Consider the following 10,847-nt stretch of genomic DNA (forward strand, 5'->3'; position numbering starts at 1 on the left):
CATCTTTGCCTGTTCCCACTCCGCTTACTGTAAGATGCTATTTGAGCTCTTTTTCCTTCTGGAGCACAGCAGGTGGAAACTCAGCCTTTGCCAGGCCATGCAGCAGCAACAACACTGCCTGATTACCCAGGCATGAGACAGAATTTCCTTGTACTGAGCCCTGGCTCAGGGAATCCTGCCTGAGGCAGAGCTGAGTTGTGCCTGACAGTAAGTGAGGAGAGGAGAGAGGGGAGTGGGAAAAGGGGGTAGAGGTAGGGATAGAAGTTACAGAGGGCAAGAGTTGGGGTGGGAAAGACAGCTGCTGTGGGTCTGGCTGTTGAACCGACCTGGGCTCAGGGTGAGAGTCAGACCTGCAGCAGCCACCTGCTGCTGGCCTCTACTTTGCATGTAAATCTAAGACAAGGGGCTTTCCCCCACACCCTGCCCCCCATGCTGATTGAGGGTAGAATCTCATTTTAGATTTGAGTAAATGTGGTAGTTATCTTGTTGCTCCCTATAATAGAATAGTAACATCAGTACCAGAACAGTAATGTCAGTAAATACCCTTTTGCGGATAAGTCTTTAATACCCTTTGTTGACAAAAAAAGATTTTCATTTGTAAAACAAAAATCAATTTCAAAGGTTCCTAGTGTTCTTGAAGCTACAGCTATTGCTGCTTGTAGATACTTTGGTGTCTCATTCATGATACACATTTCTCTTATAAGTGTAAGACAATTTTAAAAAAGCACATTAAACTAATGTTGTAAAACTGTGGCTCACATCCTGGCTACACTGGATTCTTTCCTACTTCTGCAAGTGTCATGCTTGGCATGGACATACCAAGACATGTTCGGAATATGCACCCAACAACTATTTTAGAAAGTGTGAGAATGTGGAAACAATGTGGAGTTGACGCTTAACCTCCACTGAAGGTTCTACAGGAGTCCAAGCAAAGACCATAGCTTGCTATATCTGTCGTATATCATTTTTTATCCAGCGCAGCCTTCTTCTGGGACAGTGATGACAGACTTCTTCCCTCAAGGAAGGAGAAGTTACTTGCATCAGTGAAATATGGGGCTCACACTGATGAAAAATTAGGCTTGTACCATTTTTAACTGGTCCTAGTGATGCAATATCACACGAGTTGCACACAAGATATAGTGCAGTATAACCTCATAAATCCAAATATAAAACATCCAGAATTCTTGAAAATTTACCACATCATGGAGTAGTGGCAGCCCCTCCCAGAGCAGCGGCAGCCAGTTTCGGAGCAGGGGAGGGGGAAGCTTGCACGCAGTGGCTACTGCTGCCAGTCACCACCCCTCACTGTCACTGCATGCGGCCTCTGTGCTGGGACCAGCCGGCTGCTGCTCCAGTTTCAAAAATCTGGAGTTTTCAACTTTCCAGCAGTTGCTCATTTCCAAACATGCTGGATTTATGAAGTTATACTGTACTACATCTGGTGTGCAGCTGGCATGATATTGCATCACTAGGACCAGTAAAAAATGGTACAAGCCTAACTTTGTATCTACAGTGGTGTGAAAAATTCTTCTCTAGGTAAAGATTAGAATGGAAACTCTTGTGCAATATTAACTGTAGTTAGAGTGAGCACTCAATTGTACCTCATACTTAGTCTACTTCAAGTTAAGGACATAAATATAGATGGATTTTAGCTATTAAAAAAAGGAAAGTTAATATGGTTAAATACTTAGACTCATATTTTTCCAGAGAGTTTCTTAAATATATTTGGATGTGTGAAACAGCATTTTGCTTAAATAAATTAATCTTGATTTACATCTATTTCAGCATCCTTACATTAGCATTAACAAAGATATTATATTATTATTAATTAATATTATAGCTATTAATTTTCCCACATTTTAGCTACACAAGGCAAGTGCACTGATTCAGAGATCCATGAGGTACTTTATCCTTGCCTTTTCCTACAAAAATGTCTTGAATACCTGAGTGCCACTGCTTCTTGGGCCCCTTCTATCTCATCTTGGCCCTCAGACTTTTGCAGTTCCATGGATTCTCTAGGCCTCGTGTTTTCTTTGTCTGTGACAAGCTTAGTATTACAAGCGGGATCTCCTGTACAAGGTACAAAGGGATGACACAGGGGACATGGCTGTGATCCATGTGACTTATTAAATAATAGATATTATTAACTGCATATTCTGAACCTGAAGTTCAGGTTTAAAACTATTTCTTGAAATACTGACATAATTTTCACTCTGTTTCCTTTGGCTGAAATATATAATGATGAACAAGGTACAAGAAACGTAATAGAACGGAATAAAAAGACTTGTAGACCCTAAAAGCACAGATTTCAAGTAAGTACAATCCATTTCTGGTTATTATATAACCTTGTGAAATTTGATTAACTCAAATCAGCAGGAGGGACTTCATGGAGGAGAATAATGTTCACAAAAAAGAGAAAGATTGTTGAACATCCATTCAGCTTGGGAGATATTTTCTGAGGTCTGACGTCATCCTTCAAAGCCTTCATGGCAAATTTAGAAAAAGTCCTCTGATCTTAGATTTGCATGATCTTAGGAAAGAAAAAGGCAAATGTAAAGTTACTTTCTTTTCAGGTGATATAAGTATAGCACCCTCTTACACATATGATTATCCAGCATTACTGGATTGTTCCTTATTGTATATTTTCCAATACTTTTATATTCCCTAGCTTTGACTTAGTATGCTTAATCTCTGACCTCATTCTTCTTGCCTCATTTTTTCTTTCTTTCTTGCCTTGTCTCCTCATTTTGATTGTCTCTTGCACATCTTCTGTGTCCTTCTCCATTGTTTATATAAACTAATTATTGTCCCGTACCCATGCTGGTATCTCACTGTCTCCTTACTCCTTTGCACGGGACATCCAATTAAAGCTCTTCTACAGATAAACTTGATCCTACTGCCCACTGTTACTAGCTACAGAGGGAATCAAGGTGACCAAAAACTACGTCAGAAAAAAAGAGGTTATCTAATTATTTCCAAAAAACACTCAGTGATTCAAATAGCTTACATTATCAATCCCCAAAGTCTTCTCCACTACTTAAAACTGTAGTTCAACTTGTTTGTTTTTATAGGAAAAACACAGTATGCTTTTTCAAAATTTAAGGATGTTACCTGCGTAAAATACATATTTTCCATGAAGCTTCAAGAAAGAATTAATGTATTTGCTTTCGAGATGTAAGAAAAATATTTTGCTAGACCACAGCCTTGGTGTGGCATTGAAGAAGCATCTCTTCTTAAAGGATATGACTTCTGAAACTGTACACACAGCTCAGGAGGTGATCAAGCTAACAATGCACAAGCTGTTTAGTATGTCACACTACAGCTTTTTCTGACCTGTGGAGAAGGGTCTATGCAAGGGAAAGAAAGTATTTAGTTTATAGTAACAAGTGAATTAGTTGCATTTTAAGCAAGGCAGAACTTGTTCCCTTCCCTGAGGTGCAAGTGCCAAGCAAAATGGCTTCATATGCCGTGCTCTGGCACACGTGCCAGGGCTTGCCTGGTATAGGGCATATGCTGTTGGCAATCTTAACATTTCATTTCTTTGCTTATAAAATAAAAATCAATACAAGTCAGATGCTCATTTTAAATACACTGAAAAGTTCTTATTGTGAACTATTTCCAATACAATGCATGCCACAGTTTGGTGAGGAGAGAACATTAGACACTGGAACTTACTGCAGAGGATACATATCTACCTAGCCCTAGGTCTAAGTTTTTGAACAGCTTTATTTTCATTAAACATTGTAACATCATCTTGTTACCATAGGAACAACAACAAAAGAGAACCCGCACTTCAGCAATATTCCTGATGATAAATGTTGATTATATATCTTTGAAATGTTACAAAGGGTTCTTTAAAATTTCTTCTGAATCCAAGAATTTGTGTTTATTTCTATATAAATTCAAATATTTTGTCATACCTTTATTTTAAATGGTCATTTATCTCTTTAACATCTTCTCACTGATAACCTGATACACAATGAGGCATCATACTCTTCAGAGAGGAGATGAACTGCAACACAACAATGCTGATCAATTTTGCAGAAAGAAAAATGATTGCCATATTAAAAGTCACATTAGGACTAGCATAGTTCTATATGGAACAAATGCAACTTTGCTGAATTCTCTGATGAAACTATTTGCACCCCCACAAGTACTTGGGGGGGTCCTGGCATCTGCTTCAAAGCCATACCTTTTAAATCATCTTTCACTTTTGCCAACTGACTTCACTATAGGGTGACTGAATAGTTTTCTTTGTTTTCTTTTTTCAAACCAGTCAAAAAGCAGTGAGTTAAGAAAAACTTTAGTTCTGACAGTACTTCATAAAGCACAGTCTATTAGAAGTGAGCTCTTTAGCATTTTTGACTGTAGTCAAACTCAGAATTAAATCATGAGGATTTAACTACCCTGAAAGACCTAATGCCACATTCGATTTGTACATAGCTTGTCTTTCTGCTGCCATAGTTCTTATAGCACACTGTTTCAGGCAGCCATTCAGTCCCATGCCTTTGTAGCAAAATACAGCTCCCAGTCCTCCTTTTGAAGCAACTGAGGGGAGCTTGATCTCTTTCAACAGGTCAAAGAACTGCAGCACTGGTGCTGATGTCAGTACTCTCTTGAAATCCTTGAACTTGCTTTTCAAGCTCTCACATCTATCACTGTTCCCTGCCTTTGTACAGGAGTTTTTAGTGAGTTCAACAGGCTGCATACTTGGGTATGAACTTACTAACCTACCTTTCAGTCTTCCTATTGAAGCTTAACCCTTTAAAGCACAATCAGCTTTCAGAGTGGCTATACCCTGATGGCTTAATTCTAAGTTTGGCTATAGTCAGAATTGTAAAAAGGCAGAATATTCCTAAAGATCAGAGATGTATAATGGAAATAACTTATAATATATAGAGTTCCATAAGAGAAAACCAGTGGTTTGTCCAGTTAAAAACAATTACCTAATCATGATGTGCTAATTTAACATTTTCTTTTTACTATACAGTATTTGATACCTATGGTCAGGCTTGTTAAAACCATGTTTGCACATCAGGTGTTCTAGAAAAAGTAATAAATGATCATGAGCCATAGTTCAAAGATGCTAGATGGGTTTTGGCTAAAACTTATGCATTTCAATGTGAGATATACTGACAAGCAAATACTTAGCAAAAGCTAGAATCCAGTTAGTATTTGCTCAAAGGCAATCTTTATATAGGCAGGTCCATATTAGCACTACCAGGGTACAAAGGCTTAGTTCTATAATGTGTAAATCACTGTTAATGTCTATGCAATATTTGCATATGTACTCTATTACTAGATATGAAGTATAGTCAATATAGTGGCAAATAACTGTGATCCTGACAAAAAGATTAGACATGTCAAAACAGTTTCAGGAAGATAATATGAGCACACTTCAAAAATCCATTAGCATTTGACAAAATAGTCACTGGTCAGAAATAACCATAGTAATTTAAAAGTAATGTTCAGAAGAACCTAAGGCTAAGTGCAGACATTCACAGGGGCCAAACAGAGGTTAAATCACATTAAAAATGGCGGCCACCTGATATAACTTAGTTCACCCCCTGGTGAGGAACTTACACTTAGACCCTGTCTCAGTTATCAGAAAACAATCTGCACCCATAATCATACAGAAGTTCCTTACACAAGTCTTTTTAGACAAGTCTAAAAATGGTGGAACCTTTTTCTAAGATAGACCTAGATTGATATACTCATAAACTTAATCAGTATAGGTTAGACTGGTGCATAGAACTTCAGTACAGTTACCTGTTCAGCCCTGGAGCTGAGGGGAGATTTGGTCCCAGCCAGGTATCTACATGAGTGCTACTGCACCATTATTAATTGAGAGTAAATTTGCTACTTGCATTTGCAGGTAGCAAATTTACTCATGATTTATTGTACAGTAAACAGAGTTGTCCCTAGGGTATAACAAATTGGTGTGACTTCCCTGGGCCCTGTGCTTTGGGTGGAGCCTCTGGATATGGAAGGAGCAGCCACGGCTCATCCGGCAGGGCCTTCCTAGAGCTGGCAGCTCAGCCCTACACTGTGGAGGAAGCACAGAGACCTTACCACCTTTGTGGGGGTACCACAGCTCCATGCAGTGTCAAGGGGGCCCCACACAGGCTGATTTGCTCCTGTCCCTGTACCCCCATAAGTTTGGCTCTGACAGTAAGTATGACCATCTGTAGACACAGATGCTTACTGCACAGTAAACTACATTACTTCACAATAAAGTGTCTCATGTAGAAGCACCCAGTGTGTAGTTATGTTCTTCTGGATTTTTCTCAAGCTGGAGAAGGATCTGTTGTCCCAGCAGCCAGGGCTGGAAGAATCAGCGGGAAGGCTGATTTCTAAAAACACTAATAGGTTTCTCAGGTTGGGTGAGCTGTAGCCAGACAAGAAGATAATACATTGTACTCGTCTTATTTTAGTGTCTTCAAACTAACTGATTTTTACTTTTGTTGCTTGTCTTACTGATTTCCTGTGGAAAGAGTGATAATGTAGGATTATTGTCTAAAAACTACAGATATCTCAAAAATAGCATCAAGCACCTTAGAGCAATGTCCAACCATACCACCCAGGAGAATACTTTGTTTTAAATTGCTGTTCTCCCAGGCAGAAGCCATCAGCAACTGTAATTATAGTGGGGCCTGGGCCTAAGATCCACATTGGGGTGGGGCCCAAGTACTGCACTCTTGAGATAAGGAGTGTTTTGCCCCCATAATCTCATGATCCTGCCTGCCATGACATGTTGTTAATGAAAAGGATATCAGAAATGACTATTTATGGATACATTGAGTTGGACGCAGTCTCAGAATATGGGTATCTTCTGTGGGGCTCCACCTGCCTTAAACCCTACCCGTTTCCACTCCATTATTCCTGTGATGGTATTGGGGCAGGAACCTCATTCTCCAGGCACCTGCCTTCATGTAATAAAAGAAAAGGTCTGACTTAGAAGAAAACCAGAATGATCTGGGACTGATGTGAGCTGGCTGAACCCTATTACTTTGGTGAATATCTACCATCGAAGACATACATATCACACCAGAATTACTAAAGTAATACAACATAAATTAGTGTGCCCATCAGTTGTTCATAGGCCTATCTTCAGGAAACGAATAATGTTACATAACTGGTATTATGATCTTTATTAGATTATTTTAATAATTATCTTTCTGTGTTAGAACTTATTATTTCATATAGTGTTGGATTCATGCTCTAGAGAGGTCCTCAACCATTACTGGGATGGCTGCTTTATTAACTGTTTTGAACAAGTAGTATACTAAAAGAATTAACATTTGTTGTCACTTCTTATTGCAAATAGCATAATTTCAAATGCCTGCAGATTTCCACAAGTATATGTAATAAAGTCAATAGTTACGATAACAAATATGCACACAGAATGCCCATATGAATTGGGCACCAATGTTTGAATGAAGATCATTAGTTTAAGCCTTGATCCAGCAAACTGCTTCACCTGGATATAGAGATCTGCTGATATGAATTTATTTATGGAATTTTGGGTTCCATAAAAAAAATCATAAACCAATTATGGGTTCCATAAATACCTACCCTTGCACAATTTATGCCAATGAACTGTTTGCCAGGCTAGATCCCCACATGCCCCCATGTGCCTTGTGGCCACTGCCAAGTCCTGAGAGCCCCTGTGGGGTTCATAGTATATTGGTACTTAGGGTCAGAAGGGACCTAAACAGGTAATAGGGTTCAGCCAGCCCAAATCAAGTCCGACCCCCTGCCCTGGGCAGGAATGGGTGCTGGGATTATATCACTGCAGCCAAATATCTTCCCAGCCTCCTCTTGAAGACCCTGAAGGTAAGAGAGAGTACCACTTCACTTGGGAGCCCATTCCAGAGCCTGGCAGCCCTAACTGTAAAGTAATTTTTCCTGGTGTCCAGCCTGAACCTTCTTTCTAACAATTTGTGGCCATTATTCCTAGTAACACTGGGTGGTGGCCAGGGGAACACAGCCTCTCCCAATTCCCACTGGTCCCCCTGGTGAGTTTGTAAACAACCACCAGATCCCCTCTCAGCCTTCTCTTGTGGAGGCTGAATAGGTCCAGGTCCTTTAGCCTCTCTTCATAGGGCTTGCCCTGCTTTCCCTTGACCATATGAGTGGCCCTCTTCTGGACCCTCTCAGTGCCAGCCACATCCCTCTTGAAGTGTGGCACCCAGAACTGGATGCAGTACTCCAACTGTTGCTTGACCAATGCCACATACCTCATCATTGGCTACAGATGTAGCCTTCAAGGCAGTTCTAAGCAGTGCTGGATATGCTGACCATTTGCTCTTGACCCTGTACATGCTCCAGGTCCAGGTGGAGCCCAGCTTCCTACTTCCAGCCCTGCCTTAGAGATGGACACATGGGGAGTGCAAATCCTTTAGATTCTCTGTCCTGCCTGGGGGTCAAAGATGTGGGGAGGTGGGAGGCAGAGTAGTGCTGCCTGCCCATGGGCTCATCATCTGCCACTGGAATGGTCCAAGATCCCACTGACTGTGAAACACTCCAGTGATTGTCACCCCAGTGAGTGTGAGGCCAGGCAATGTCCCTGTTACAATAATCCATCCATTGGAGGTAGTAAAAGCCTGTTTAAGTGGAATTGATGAATAAATGTGTTTAGCCATGAAAATAATAGAGAGATTGGTCCAAATACATTAATGGAGTAAGCAGATTAATTTGGCATAATCACTCCATGATTGAGGATGCTGGATAGCTATACTTATTTCTGTCTAGTTATTCAAGATGTGCATGCTTTTCTGTGTGCAGCATTTTCCCTGAAATTACTGTTTTCACATACAATGAAATATTTTGTATCCCAGGACTTGGTCATACAATTGGTATAGCATTAATAGTGTGAATGCATCCTGTTGTGTCTTGTAATATGAGTCATGTACATCTCTAAAACATATTTTCTTGTTTTAGTACTGTGCACTGTTGCATAAATTTATGGTGCCTCTATCAGATGACTAAAGCATATAAATTGACCATGACATTCATTATAAAATATGTGAAGCGACTGGTATTTCTTTCTTGTTTCCCTGATAGAAGTCATATTGTCTTCATGAATCCATTATGCAGTAAAGAATGCTGCTATTAAATATATTTTTCTAACACTGAAAGGTTGTATTTAACAATTTTTCCTGTAGTTAAATAATCCTCTTCTTCTAAAATGGTGATAACCTGTGGAAATGTTTAGCTAACATTTACCATCTTTGCTTCTTAGAAATAATTTACACCAGTTAAGCACCTGGCTTATCTGATCTGTTTATGTCATGTCATTAGATTGTCTAGTTTAAGAATATTCACAATAGTGGTAAGCCACAAAAAGGTAAAAAAAAAAAAAAAATACAAATAAGGTTTGAAGATGAATAATTCTATTAGGACATATAGTCCTTCCAGTTTTTGCATCTGAATTTCTCCCACCTCTGGAGTGGGGATTATTTCTTCTATTTATATTGTGTTATTTGGTGCTTGTGTGGTTGTAGCTGTAGTAAGCTATATGTCTCTCTGTGCAGCAGGTGATTTTAAATGGTTTTCAGGATCACAGTGCTTTCCACTCCTGTCATTTTAGCATCACTGATTATATTTTCATTATGTAGTTGCTATTTGCGAGTTTGTCTGAATAATTAAGATCAGAAAGATCCTTACCTTAGCTTACTAAATTATCTTCAAACACCAAATGTAAGCCTGGGCTTCATTTGTGTGAATGTTAAGGAGCAGAAGGTTAACAATTCAATAATAATTGTGAAATGCTTTCTTCTAATACCCTGCATTGCAATTTATGGCAGAGAGACAGAGCTGAATGGAGGGAAGAGAAAGACAACAATCCTTTTTTGCTAAAAATATGAAAATACCGCAATCTTTCACTGGATACTCTAACCTAACGATGCAAATGCAAATCACAAATTGTCAGTGAATATCTAGCATAGAACCTGTATATTTTCTTTGCATTACACATGGGAGTTAAATATATTGTAGTAAATTTAAGCTAAAGCAAAACAAATTTAGATCAAATCTCAGGACAAACTTCCTAGCTGTAGGAACAGATCATGGCAGTGGAATAAGCATCTTAGAGAGATCTCCTTCACTGGAAGTTTTCAACAGAAGATTATATAGGCATCTCCTAGGGTGGTTTAAGGATAGCACATCTGTCTATATGAGGGTAGATTTAGATGGTTAATGAGGTCCCTGGCAGCTATATGACCTGGGTTATTCAGGTGTCTGTTATCCAAAAGAATTCATTGAAACATTGAGGTAGGTAAAGACTGTATTTATGTTTCATTAGAGATCTATTATGTGTTGCTAGTCTGAGATTCTTGTGGGGGGAAATAGTATAATTATTTAGTACCAGAAAATAATGGTATCTTCTCTGCTGCTGGGTTCTGCTAAGTTCATAGTGAATTATTTCACAGTCTTGTTCTTGTTTTCATAGGGTGTGAACAAGCATTCAAGGGACTTGTCTAAGGTTTAGTCAACTTTCTATAAGATGCCTAAACCTGACTTGTGATCCGTGTGTGCATGTGTTTGCCAAAGGCAAGTTTGAGGGGGGAGGGGCTGGTGGGTATGTGGGGTGTATTAGGTCCGGGGGGGCCTGGCAGGTCTGCATTGTGGCTTGGTGGTTCCATGGAGCCTGCTGCCCAAGCCACAGGATTTGTGGGGGGGAGGGGAAGAGACAAGGGGTAAAAATAGCTTGATCAGAGTTAGGAGGGTCAAAACAGCACAGCCTCAGAGCTGTGGAGAGTGTCTGGGCTTTTCCAGTCCCAGGAAACATAAAAGCATTTGCTAGGATGGGTTAACCCTTGCTAGATTGAGTTAAATCTTTGCCA

Source organism: Crocodylus porosus, unplaced genomic scaffold, assembly GCF_001723895.1.
Source record: "Crocodylus porosus isolate Cpor-Errol unplaced genomic scaffold, CroPor_comp1, whole genome shotgun sequence".
Taxonomy (NCBI): domain Eukaryota; kingdom Metazoa; phylum Chordata; order Crocodylia; family Crocodylidae; genus Crocodylus; species Crocodylus porosus.